The sequence below is a fragment of the Brassica napus genome, chromosome C4, assembly GCF_020379485.1.
Source record: "Brassica napus cultivar Da-Ae chromosome C4, Da-Ae, whole genome shotgun sequence".
NCBI classification, from domain to species: Eukaryota; Viridiplantae; Streptophyta; class Magnoliopsida; order Brassicales; family Brassicaceae; genus Brassica; species Brassica napus.
The window spans coordinates 12,082,786-12,093,872 of record NC_063447.1 but is presented as its reverse complement, the minus strand read 5'-3'; the positions used below and the strand labels follow the sequence as shown (position 1 = coordinate 12,093,872).

Genomic DNA, 11,087 nt, shown 5'->3' with positions numbered 1-11,087 from the left:
CTTGATTTATTCCAAATTTTTGTCATATATTCTCAACCAAATCCGCATTCAATTGTTGATGTATTGTTCTATCTCGAACTCGATTCCGAATGCTCATCATATTGCCGAGATTTGAAGGCATTTACATGTAGATCTCCAAATTCTACTTCGTCTGTTTGTTTCCTAGTGTGCTTAGCCATATTCAATCCATTGAACATTCATAGTTTAACAGAAGCAAACACATTTCATTCCGATACTTAGAACTGTAACGTTTCTTACATTCAACATTCAAGTACAAGATGCAAGTCACTCTCGATAGAAACAGGAGGAAACAATAACAAAAGAGTTTTACGATTTCACATCTCCCAGATTAAGTTATCAAAATAGATGAGATGATGGAGAGATGATCACAAGTGCAGAGCTTTTATTAACTTTGGTCACCAAAAAAAAAAGAAAGAGAAATCAGGCATCAGCTTGAGCTTGAGCTGTTTTGTCGACGGGGGTGTAAGGATAATACTCTCTGCCGTTGTCTACTCTTGTGGTCTGACCTCCAGAGTCAATCAAAGCAGAGGTAACCGCTAGAGTTGCACCTGCAGCTATCGCTGTAGGGATGCTCCTTGCTGTGACGAAAAAAAAAACAAATTCACCAAAATAAAACTAGGTTACAATGGAGATTTTGCAATAAAAAGAATGCATGACTCTGTAGAATCTAATCACTCAAAGCTATGTACTTTCAATGCCAAAAGGCTGTAATACTTCAATCTTTACATAAATGATATCTTTGAGAGTATTTAGACACTCCAATATCAACAAAGTCTTGGAACTAATGATATATCATATAGATTTGCTAAAACAACTTGAAGAGAATCATGTAGACATTGGTCTTCTTCCCTAAAACCATATCCGTTCCAAAACAACTTGAAGAGAATCATGTAGACATTGGTTTAAAATACATATTCTAAGTAACCATAAGTAAAGAGCAAGTACCTCTATAGCCAAGCACAGAAGCTCCAGCAACAAAACCACCAATAGCACCATTGAAAAAATCTCTCTTTCCCCTATAACTCTGAACCACCTGTTCAACACCAATGTAAACACCTCCAATAGCTGCGAAAGTGAGCCCATGTGTTCCCATCATCTTCAGCGTTCTGATGAGTCCTGGGAGAAACACGTTTCTCTCCACTCTCGGAACGTCTTTCCACGTGGCCAGAATGGTTCCGTAGATAGTCCCGGCGGCGAAACCAGTGACGCTGCCTTTGATCGTCCTCTTCTTCCAAGTACCTCATTTCAGCTGGATCCATGACTCCTTCCTGCGATTCTAGTAGCTACACAAGATCAATCAAAAACATAAATAAAATGTGAACTTTTTTGATTCTGAAACACGCAGAAGGGATACAAATGGACAACCCTAGTTCGAGCTCAGTAAGCTAATCAATGGTGTAATACAAAAACAGAGAATTGGAATCAATCAATGAAGAACAGACGAATGATACATAACAGACGGAAATGATATGAGATTGATTGAGAAAGGTCTAACCTTTAGGATTCGAAGATACGAGAGATGAACGAAATGGATGAGCAATTCAGCGAAGGAGACGACGGAGTCGTGGAGAGAGAAGAGGAGACGGAGTGTTCGAAAGAGAAGAGCTTTGGTTTTTTCGCGAGCGGTGAGAGATTCGCGACGAGGATGAAGAAGATCCTAGGTGGAGGTGAGACTGCGAGCAAGACGACGACGGCGAAGCTCGAGCTCGACGACGAAGGCGAGCTACTGTCGCGGTGTAACGGGGACGGTGGCTTGAAGAGGCGGAAGCTCGTTGATTCCGACGACAGTGGAGGATTGACGCCATGGAGAAAGCTTTGTCGCGGTTTAGAGCTGAACAGAGATAGGGAATCGCGGGGAGATGCGGCGGCTTGGAATGGTGAACACAGTTACGACCAGAGGACTTGATGCTATCGCCGGAGAAGCTCAGATTGATGACGAAGTGCTGTAGCGGCTATGGAGAAGCTTGATACGAAGAAGAAGGGGAGTCGGAGCTCGAGCTCGTAAAGTTTCACAGCGGAACAAAGGAGAGAGACACAATCTTGACATCCAATGAAACACTGCCACGTAGGGTTCCTTACCATTTCCTGAAATCCCATAATAAGCTCAGGTCCTTTCCTTTTTTTCTCCTTTTTCATTTATTTATTTTTCCCTATTCTTTGGAACCCTGCGGCAAGTACCGCCGATGGACATGTTCTAACTCTTTCGAATTAATTTAAATCAGTGTTCAAAAAAAAAATTGGAGAACAGAGTGTTTTCCTCTTCCATGAATGAAAACGTGTGGAATGGTTGAAACTGATGTGAATCTTACCTAAAGTTTTTTTTTGTAATCATCTTACCTACAGTTTACGTAAGAGATGTCAACATCAACGTGGATTTCACTTCATGATCAGACTAGCTCTTCGCCTCTTCCACGTAATTTCCTCCAACTCCTAATGCTAAAAACCGTTCGAAAACTATTACGTAAACTTCATATCGTTATCAAAACCTTCTATTGTTATTTTATTTTAACTTTTACTTGGGGTCATGAGAGCAGGGGACAACCAAATTGCCCGAGAATTCAATAGAGAATTAAAAACGTTTCCACTCAAAAAAAGAATGTGTGAAATTCCAAAAGACTCTTTTCTGAGTTTTCTACAATCAAATAAAAATTAATGTCACTTTATTATCTTTGTAAGGCACTATTAAAAAGGGACTAAACGACTCACTTTGAGAATTTTGACCAAGTCTTGTCCAATTCATTATCCCAGTAATGCTAGGACTGAACACGGATCAGATATCCACATTTTTAAGGTATTTGTGATTTACTTTGTATGTTACGGATATCTAATTTTTTTATTTGCTTTGCTTCGGAAAAATACAGATATCCGCTAATATCCAGAAAGCGGATATCCGCAAAATAAATAGATATTTGCGGATATTTACGAATACTTATGAATATCTTATCCGCTTTGATCAATACAAATAATCTTAAAAATTCTATACAAATTTATTTTTATTTTATTTTTTTCATGATATATAAAACAAAAATTAAAAGAAGTAGTGAAACTACTACGTATTTTGTAAATTTTAAACTTAGTTAACAATTATAAAACACAAAACTTAAAAAAAAGTTATATTTGTCATAATTTTTTCTGTTCTGTTTTACGTAATACTTTTATATAAGTAATAATGTGAATAGAATTTGTCAAATCATATATTAGAATAATAAGTATATAAACTTATACATTTAAATCTTTAAATATATCAAAATATACATGTATTTATATATTGCCGGATCGGAGCGGATATTCACTGTCCAAAATTTTATTATTAATGATTTGCTTCGATTTTAATAGATACTGATTTTTAGTTTTTGCTTTGCTTCGAAAGTTTAAGGATATCCAGAATTTTCGGATCGAATCAAAACGAATAAAGAATCAAATCAAATTTAATGGATAAAATGCCCAGCCCTAACTAATGTCATTTCTCTCAGTGTTACGCTTTTGCGTATAAACCTATATTACATGGAAACGGAAACGGGTACGTGGAAGCGAAAGCGTATGTAAGCGCATAAACGAGATTTCTTAAAAATTAGGAAGCAGGTACGTGTTGGAAGCGTATCCATATATACATATATAAGATTTTAAAAAAAATCTAGAACTAAAAATTATGTGATTTAAATTTATAATAAAGCATTTATTCATTTATAATAGTTTTGATATTTTATAATTAACTGACATAATTTATTTGAATATATGATTTATCTTTAATAAAAACCTCAATGCATAAAGATAATTTATATTATTAATTTTAATATTTGTATATTTCAATTATATCTATTCAATACTATTAAAAATTGGATTTTATATTAATTAAAAATTATAATTTTATATTTTTATTGATATAAGATAATGTGTTTTTTTTAAAGAACGGAAGCGTGTTTCCAAAACGGAATCGTAAGCTTCCAACGCATTTTTAAAGAGAATATTTTAAAAGCGTTTTGGAAGCGAGATTCCATAAGGTTGAAAACTTGCGGTTCGCGGGAAGCGGACGTCCGATGAAGCTTCGGTATGCGACGTAAGGTGTAAACGTTGAAAACTTTACTTCTTTGACTTGGTTGGCTCTTAAACATATTTGTCTCCAATCCCCACTACCAAGACTTGTTATCAGCTGCAAGTCTTCGCTGGACAAGTAGTATATAATTGACGCATCGTAAAAGAAAACATTGTTCCTTGTGAAAGCTTTCATGATGGCCATGTCATGTTTACGTTTGCATTTTCTCTTCGTTGTGTCTTTGCTTCTAGCATCTTGATGATAAATGCTCTTGTTGTCGGACGTCCTGCTTGTCGTCCAGACCAGATCCGAGCTCTCGTGCAGTTCAAGAACGAGTTTGAATCCCGCGGTTGCAACAACAGCGACTACTTTCACGGGGTCATGTGCGACAACACGACCGGTGCTGTCACGAAGCTAAAACTCCCAAGTGGCTTGCTTAACTGGAATTCTCAAACCCAACAGTTGCCTTTTCGAGCTGCATCATCTTCGTCGCCTCGATCTGTCTGGCAACAACTTCACGTCTTCTTCACTCCCTTCTGGATTCAGCAATCTTAGCAGATTAGAGGTGCTGTATCTTTCCTCAAATGGCTTTATAGGTCAGGTTCCTTCCTCATTTAGTAACTTGAGCCAGCTTTCCTATTAAGACCTTTCCAATAACGAGCTCACGGGTAGTTTCGATCTTGTTCGGAATCTGAGTAAACTCTCCTTTTTAGACCTTTACTCTAACCACTTTTCTGGAACTCTGAATCCTAGCAGTGGCCTATTCGAGTTTCATAACCTTATTTACCTTAATCTCGCTGACAACAACTTAGTTTCCTCTTCAATTCCTTCTGAATTTGGCAATCTCAACAGATTGGAGTTCTTGTCTCTTTCCAACAATGGCCTCCATGGTCATCTTCCTTCCTCTTTTGGTTACCTAAGTCGGCTAAAGTTTCTGGTTCTTCAACATAGAGAGCTCACTGGTAGCCTAGAGCCTATCTCAAAGCTCATCAACCTTCAGCAGCTTGACCTTTCTTTCCTAAACATAAGCTACCCAATTGACTTAAACTTTTTCTCCTCTCTCCGTTCTTTATTACTCCTTGATCTTTCTGGTAATAGTGTATCACCAACTAGTTTCAGTTCAAATTCAGACCTCCCATTGAGCTTGGAAGTACTGGTTTTATCCAGCTGCGGCATCAGTCAGTTCCCAAACTTCTTAAAAGGCCTTCATAGTTTGGAACGTGTGTACATTTCCAACAATAACATCAAAGGGAAAGTCCCTGAGTGGTTCTGTAGCCTTCCTCATTTGAGCATAGCAGATCTTGTTAACAATTCTTTCACAGGGTTTGAAGGTTCCGGGGAAGTTTTAGTGAATTCATCGATGAAGATATTAGATTTGGCGTTAAACCATTTCAAAGGACCATTTCCTAATCCACCACACTCTCTCACCGTCTTATCGGCATGGAACAATAGTTTCACTGGAAGCATACCTCTTGCAATCTGCAACCAAACCATGCTTGCTCTTCTTGATCTCTCCTACAACAACTTCACCGGTTCAATTCCTCCATGTCTGAGTAATTTTCAAACCTCTCTCATTGTTGTGAATCTCCGGAAGAACAACTTGGAAGGAAGTCTTCCAGACATGTGTTATAATGGTGCCTTGCTTCGGACACTTGATGTTGGTTTCAATCAACTAATTGGGAAGCTTCGAGGTCTCTTCTGAATTGCACCATTCTAAAGTTTCTAAGTGTGGACAACAACAAAATCAAAGACACATTTCCTTTCTGGCTCAAGGCTTTGCCTTATTTGCAAGCTCTTACCCTCCGTTCAAACAGATTGTCCTCTATCTACTTCTGGTCAAGGTCTTTTCGCGTTTCCCGAGCTGCGCATACTTGAAGTATCGTATAACAACTTTACAAGAAGCTTGCCTCCAAATTACTTTGTGAACTGGAAAGCATCATCACTTCAGATGAATGAAGAGGGGGGTTTGTATATGGGAGACAACAGCATTCCTGACTACAACTATGAAGATACCATAGATCTTCAATACAAAGGTCTATTCATGGAGCAAGGAAAGGTCCTCACTTCATATGCCACATCGATTTTTCTGGAAACAGACTCGAAGGACAGATTCCTGAATCTATAAGCCTCTTGTATCTGGCCATATTCCTTTGTCTTTGTCAAATGTTTCAGAGCTTGAGTCACTAGATCTATCGGGTAATCAACTCTCAGGGACTATTCCTAAAGGACTGGAGAGACTCTCGTATCTGGCGTACATAAGTGTTGCTCACAACCAACTCAAGGGTGAAATACCACAAGGAACACAGATCACTGGTCAAGCTAAATCCTTCTTTGAAGGGAATGCAGGTCTTTGTGGTCTTCCTCTCGAACAAAGTTGTTTCGGGAGTAACGCACCACCAATGCAACAACCAGAGGAAGAAAAGGAAGAAGAAGAGGAAGAAGTGTTGAACTGGAATGTTTCTTGGATTTTCAATAGCACACTGCATTGCTTCATACAAGCAGGAGTGGCTCGTCAAGATAACTGGTCTGTATAACTGCAGAAACTGCTAGGATCCTTCTTGTTTGTCCTGTCATGAAGTAGTTCCTCGGGATTACTTTTTCTTTGTATCTTTTCCCAGAGCTTTGTTCTATTTCCTTTTCCACAATGTAAGAAAGCTAAAATTTATGAAGTCTATCTTTATTTTTTCTTGGTATGCGTTGATAAATTGATGTCTCTCTCTGCCATAACAAATAACACATACTTCAGTCTTTCACAGAGAGTGGAGAAGCTCATATATACGTTTCTCTTGCATTCGATATGGCTTTTCGTTTGTGATTGAACAGAGAAGCAGAGAAAACATATAGAGCAATTGCCAATGATTTGGATCTCAGAAGAATAAAACAATCTAACAATTTCAAGATTCTCTGGTGACACCACTCGCCTTGAGTTTTAAGGTCTTTGTGCTTTGTAAGATAGAAAAGCTTCTCCATGATCCTCTTCGTCTCATGAGCCGTTGAGATGATGGGGAAGTAGAATAGCAAAGAGTGTTGTCCACGCAGATTGTTCTCTTCTATAGACAAAGATAATTCCCTTTGCACTAGCTACATCTGCAGATTTTTGTATAACAGAGGGAAATGAGATGTATGTTTAAATTCTCTGTAGTAGTAAAAATCCAAAGCCAAAAAGACGTATAGTCGGTCTTTTCAATAAGGGTGGAGGTTCGGCTACCCATTCGGATTTGGTTCGGATCTATTCGGGTTTCGGTTTTTGAGTTTAAAGATGCCTCATTCGGGTATTTCTAAATTTCGATTCGGATTCGGTTTGGATCTTTGCAGGTTCGATTCGGGTTCGGATAACCCATTTAAATTATTTTTAAATTTTGAATATTCATTATATGCTTAAAATTTCTCCAAATCTATAAAACAAAATAAATATTATATATAAATTTGTATAATATATGTCAAAATACCTAAAATGAACATATTAATTGGTTTGATTTGAATATTTAGATAGAAAATCAATAGATATTTCAAGTATTTTGGTGTTTTGAATATATTTTAACGATTTTAGACATTTAATTTTGACTATTTATGTATATTTTCAAGTATTTTAGACAAATTAAAAGTATCTAATATATTTCAGATGTTTTTAATATGTATTAAATCTAAAGATAAGTAATATATCGAGATACTTTGGTTCAGGTCGAATTCGGTTCTTTAGATACTAAAATTTTAAACCCGTTGGAATATTTAATCAATTTTGGTTCCGGTTCGGTACTACTTTTTCGATACCGGTTCGGTTCTTCGAATCCAGAATTTTTGCCTGGCCTACTTTTCAACATAAGATTTACATAAACAAAATATACTTTACAAAAAAATAAAAGACATGATCTAGAGGACTGATCGTTATCCAAATTACACTGAGATTCCTCCACCGCCTGTAACATCATCTGGAGGACTAATCGTTCGAGACAGTAAATCAACACAAGTCCGGACCAAACATAAACAATCGCTGGAACGTTCCTCTATCCGACCCATCAATCCTTTAGCAAACGGATACATAATTCTTTGAAAAAAATTCTAGGATAACTCATTTTTAGTCGTCTTTCCACCAAAAAAGAGGTTTGATTAAAAAATAAATATACGCGTATAGTTAAAGTATAGTAATATAGATCTAAGGTTTATAGTCAAGGACTAGGGTTTTGAATGTGAAATTAAATTCGTTGAAAATAAAACATAATTATTAATCATGTCTCTTCGGATAACTGAACTCGTGGAGCTAGTGTGTCACCTACGATAGGAGGACAAATCTATGTTGTATTTGGATTTTCTTGGGCTTAGATATATATTTGGGTTGTATTGAATGGAATTTGTGCTGTTGGGCTTTTAAAATGAATGAAAAGTTGACAAAAAAGAAGAAGATATAATTGCTCTGATTCCTTGTTGCAAAATACCTAAACAACAACAAAGAATTACTTCAGATCGTTTGCTTCCGTTTATGTCTTTCCTCTCAAAACCATTTTATTTTGTTCTCCATATACACATTTTTATTTTTTTGGATACTTAAAAAGCTCAGACTACAAGATTTATTATTAAAAAAAAGATTGAAAATGGCCAATAAAAGGGATTGAACTCTAGCAATGTTGGGCCTAATTGAACTCCCGAACAATTGTGATTTATTTAATTGGAGAACAGAGTGAGATGAACACCGATGCTGATTTGTTAGCCAAAGATGCATTGATTGCGTCTGGTCTGTTGGCGGGTTGATGGTGCTGTGAATGTTCCCAACTAAGACCACTTCCATCAATTAGTGACCCTAATGGATTCTTAAGATTAAATTAAGAGTTAATTTTGTGATTTGACAACTTTAGAACCCTTGTCAATCTATTTAATTTTTTCATCCTCCATTGAGGTTCTTAAAAATTAAATTAAAAAAAAAATTAAGTTGAATGATTTGAAAGAAAAGAAAACATAAAATTTTTATTAAAAATGACATAAAAGCATATTAAAAATACAAATACAAATCGTAAACGAGAAAAACCGATTAGTTGAAACCTTGATTTATTCCAAATTTTTGTCATATATTCTCAACCAAATCCGCATTCAATTGTTGATGTATTGTTCTATCTCGAACTCGATTCCGAATGCTCATCATATTGCCGAGATTTGAAGGCATTTACATGTAGATCTCCAAATTCTACTTCGTCTGTTTGTTTCCTAGTGTGCTTAGCCATATTCAATCCATTGAACATTCATAGTTTAACAGAAGCAAACACATTTCATTCCGATACTTAGAACTGTAACGTTTCTTACATTCAACATTCAAGTACAAGATGCAAGTCACTCTCGATAGAAACAGGAGGAAACAATAACAAAAGAGTTTTACGATTTCACATCTCCCAGATTAAGTTATCAAAATAGATGAGATGATGGAGAGATGATCACAAGTGCAGAGCTTTTATTAACTTTGGTCACCAAAAAAAAAAAGAAAGAGAAATCAGGCATCAGCTTGAGCTTGAGCTGTTTTGTCGACGGGGGTGTAAGGATAATACTCTCTGCCGTTGTCTACTCTTGTGGTCTGACCTCCAGAGTCAATCAAAGCAGAGGTAACCGCTAGAGTTGCACCTGCAGCTATCGCTGTAGGGATGCTCCTTGCTGTGACGAAAAAAAAAACAAATTCACCAAAATAAAACTAGGTTACAATGGAGATTTTGCAATAAAAAGAATGCATGACTCTGTAGAATCTAATCACTCAAAGCTATGTACTTTCAATGCCAAAAGGCTGTAATACTTCAATCTTTACATAAATGATATCTTTGAGAGTATTTAGACACTCCAATATCAACAAAGTCTTGGAACTAATGATATATCATATAGATTTGCTAAAACAACTTGAAGAGAATCATGTAGACATTGGTCTTCTTCCCTAAAACCATATCCGTTCCAAAACAACTTGAAGAGAATCATGTAGACATTGGTTTAAAATACATATTCTAAGTAACCATAAGTAAAGAGCAAGTACCTCTATAGCCAAGCACAGAAGCTCCAGCAACAAAACCACCAATAGCACCATTGAAAAAATCTCTCTTTCCCCTATAACTCTGAACCACCTGTTCAACACCAATGTAAACACCTCCAATAGCTGCGAAAGTGAGCCCATGTGTTCCCATCATCTTCAGCGTTCTGATGAGTCCTGGGAGAAACACGTTTCTCTCCACTCTCGGAACGTCTTTCCACGTGGCCAGAATGGTTCCGTAGATAGTCCCGGCGGCGAAACCAGTGACGCTGCCTTTGATCGTCCTCTTCTTCCAAGTACCTCATTTCAGCTGGATCCATGACTCCTTCCTGCGATTCTAGTAGCTACACAAGATCAATCAAAAACATAAATAAAATGTGAACTTTTTTGATTCTGAAACACGCAGAAGGGATACAAATGGACAACCCTAGTTCGAGCTCAGTAAGCTAATCAATGGTGTAATACAAAAACAGAGAATTGGAATCAATCAATGAAGAACAGACGAATGATACATAACAGACGGAAATGATATGAGATTGATTGAGAAAGGTCTAACCTTTAGGATTCGAAGATACGAGAGATGAACGAAATGGATGAGCAATTCAGCGAAGGAGACGACGGAGTCGTGGAGAGAGAAGAGGAGACGGAGTGTTCGAAAGAGAAGAGCTTTGGTTTTTTCGCGAGCGGTGAGAGATTCGCGACGAGGATGAAGAAGATCCTAGGTGGAGGTGAGACTGCGAGCAAGACGACGACGGCGAAGCTCGAGCTCGACGACGAAGGCGAGCTACTGTCGCGGTGTAACGGGGACGGTGGCTTGAAGAGGCGGAAGCTCGTTGATTCCGACGACAGTGGAGGATTGACGCCATGGAGAAAGCTTTGTCGCGGTTTAGAGCTGAACAGAGATAGGGAATCGCGGGGAGATGCGGCGGCTTGGAATGGTGAACACAGTTACGACCAGAGGACTTGATGCTATCGCCGGAGAAGCTCAGATTGATGACGAAGTGCTGTAGCGGCTATGGAGAAGCTTGATACGAAGAA

General features: G+C 37.5%; 3 pseudogenes; 1 reads left to right on the top strand and 2 right to left on the bottom strand.

The window, feature by feature from the left end:
- Positions 1 to 203: 203 nt before the first annotated feature.
- On the bottom strand, positions 204 to 1,287 carry LOC125585600 (annotated as a pseudogene).
- Positions 1,288 to 3,823: 2,536 nt separating this feature from the next.
- On the top strand, positions 3,824 to 6,747 carry LOC125585598 (annotated as a pseudogene).
- Positions 6,748 to 9,291: 2,544 nt separating this feature from the next.
- Positions 9,292 to 10,376, bottom strand: LOC125585599 (annotated as a pseudogene).
- Between the last annotated feature and the right edge of the window lie 711 nt (positions 10,377 to 11,087).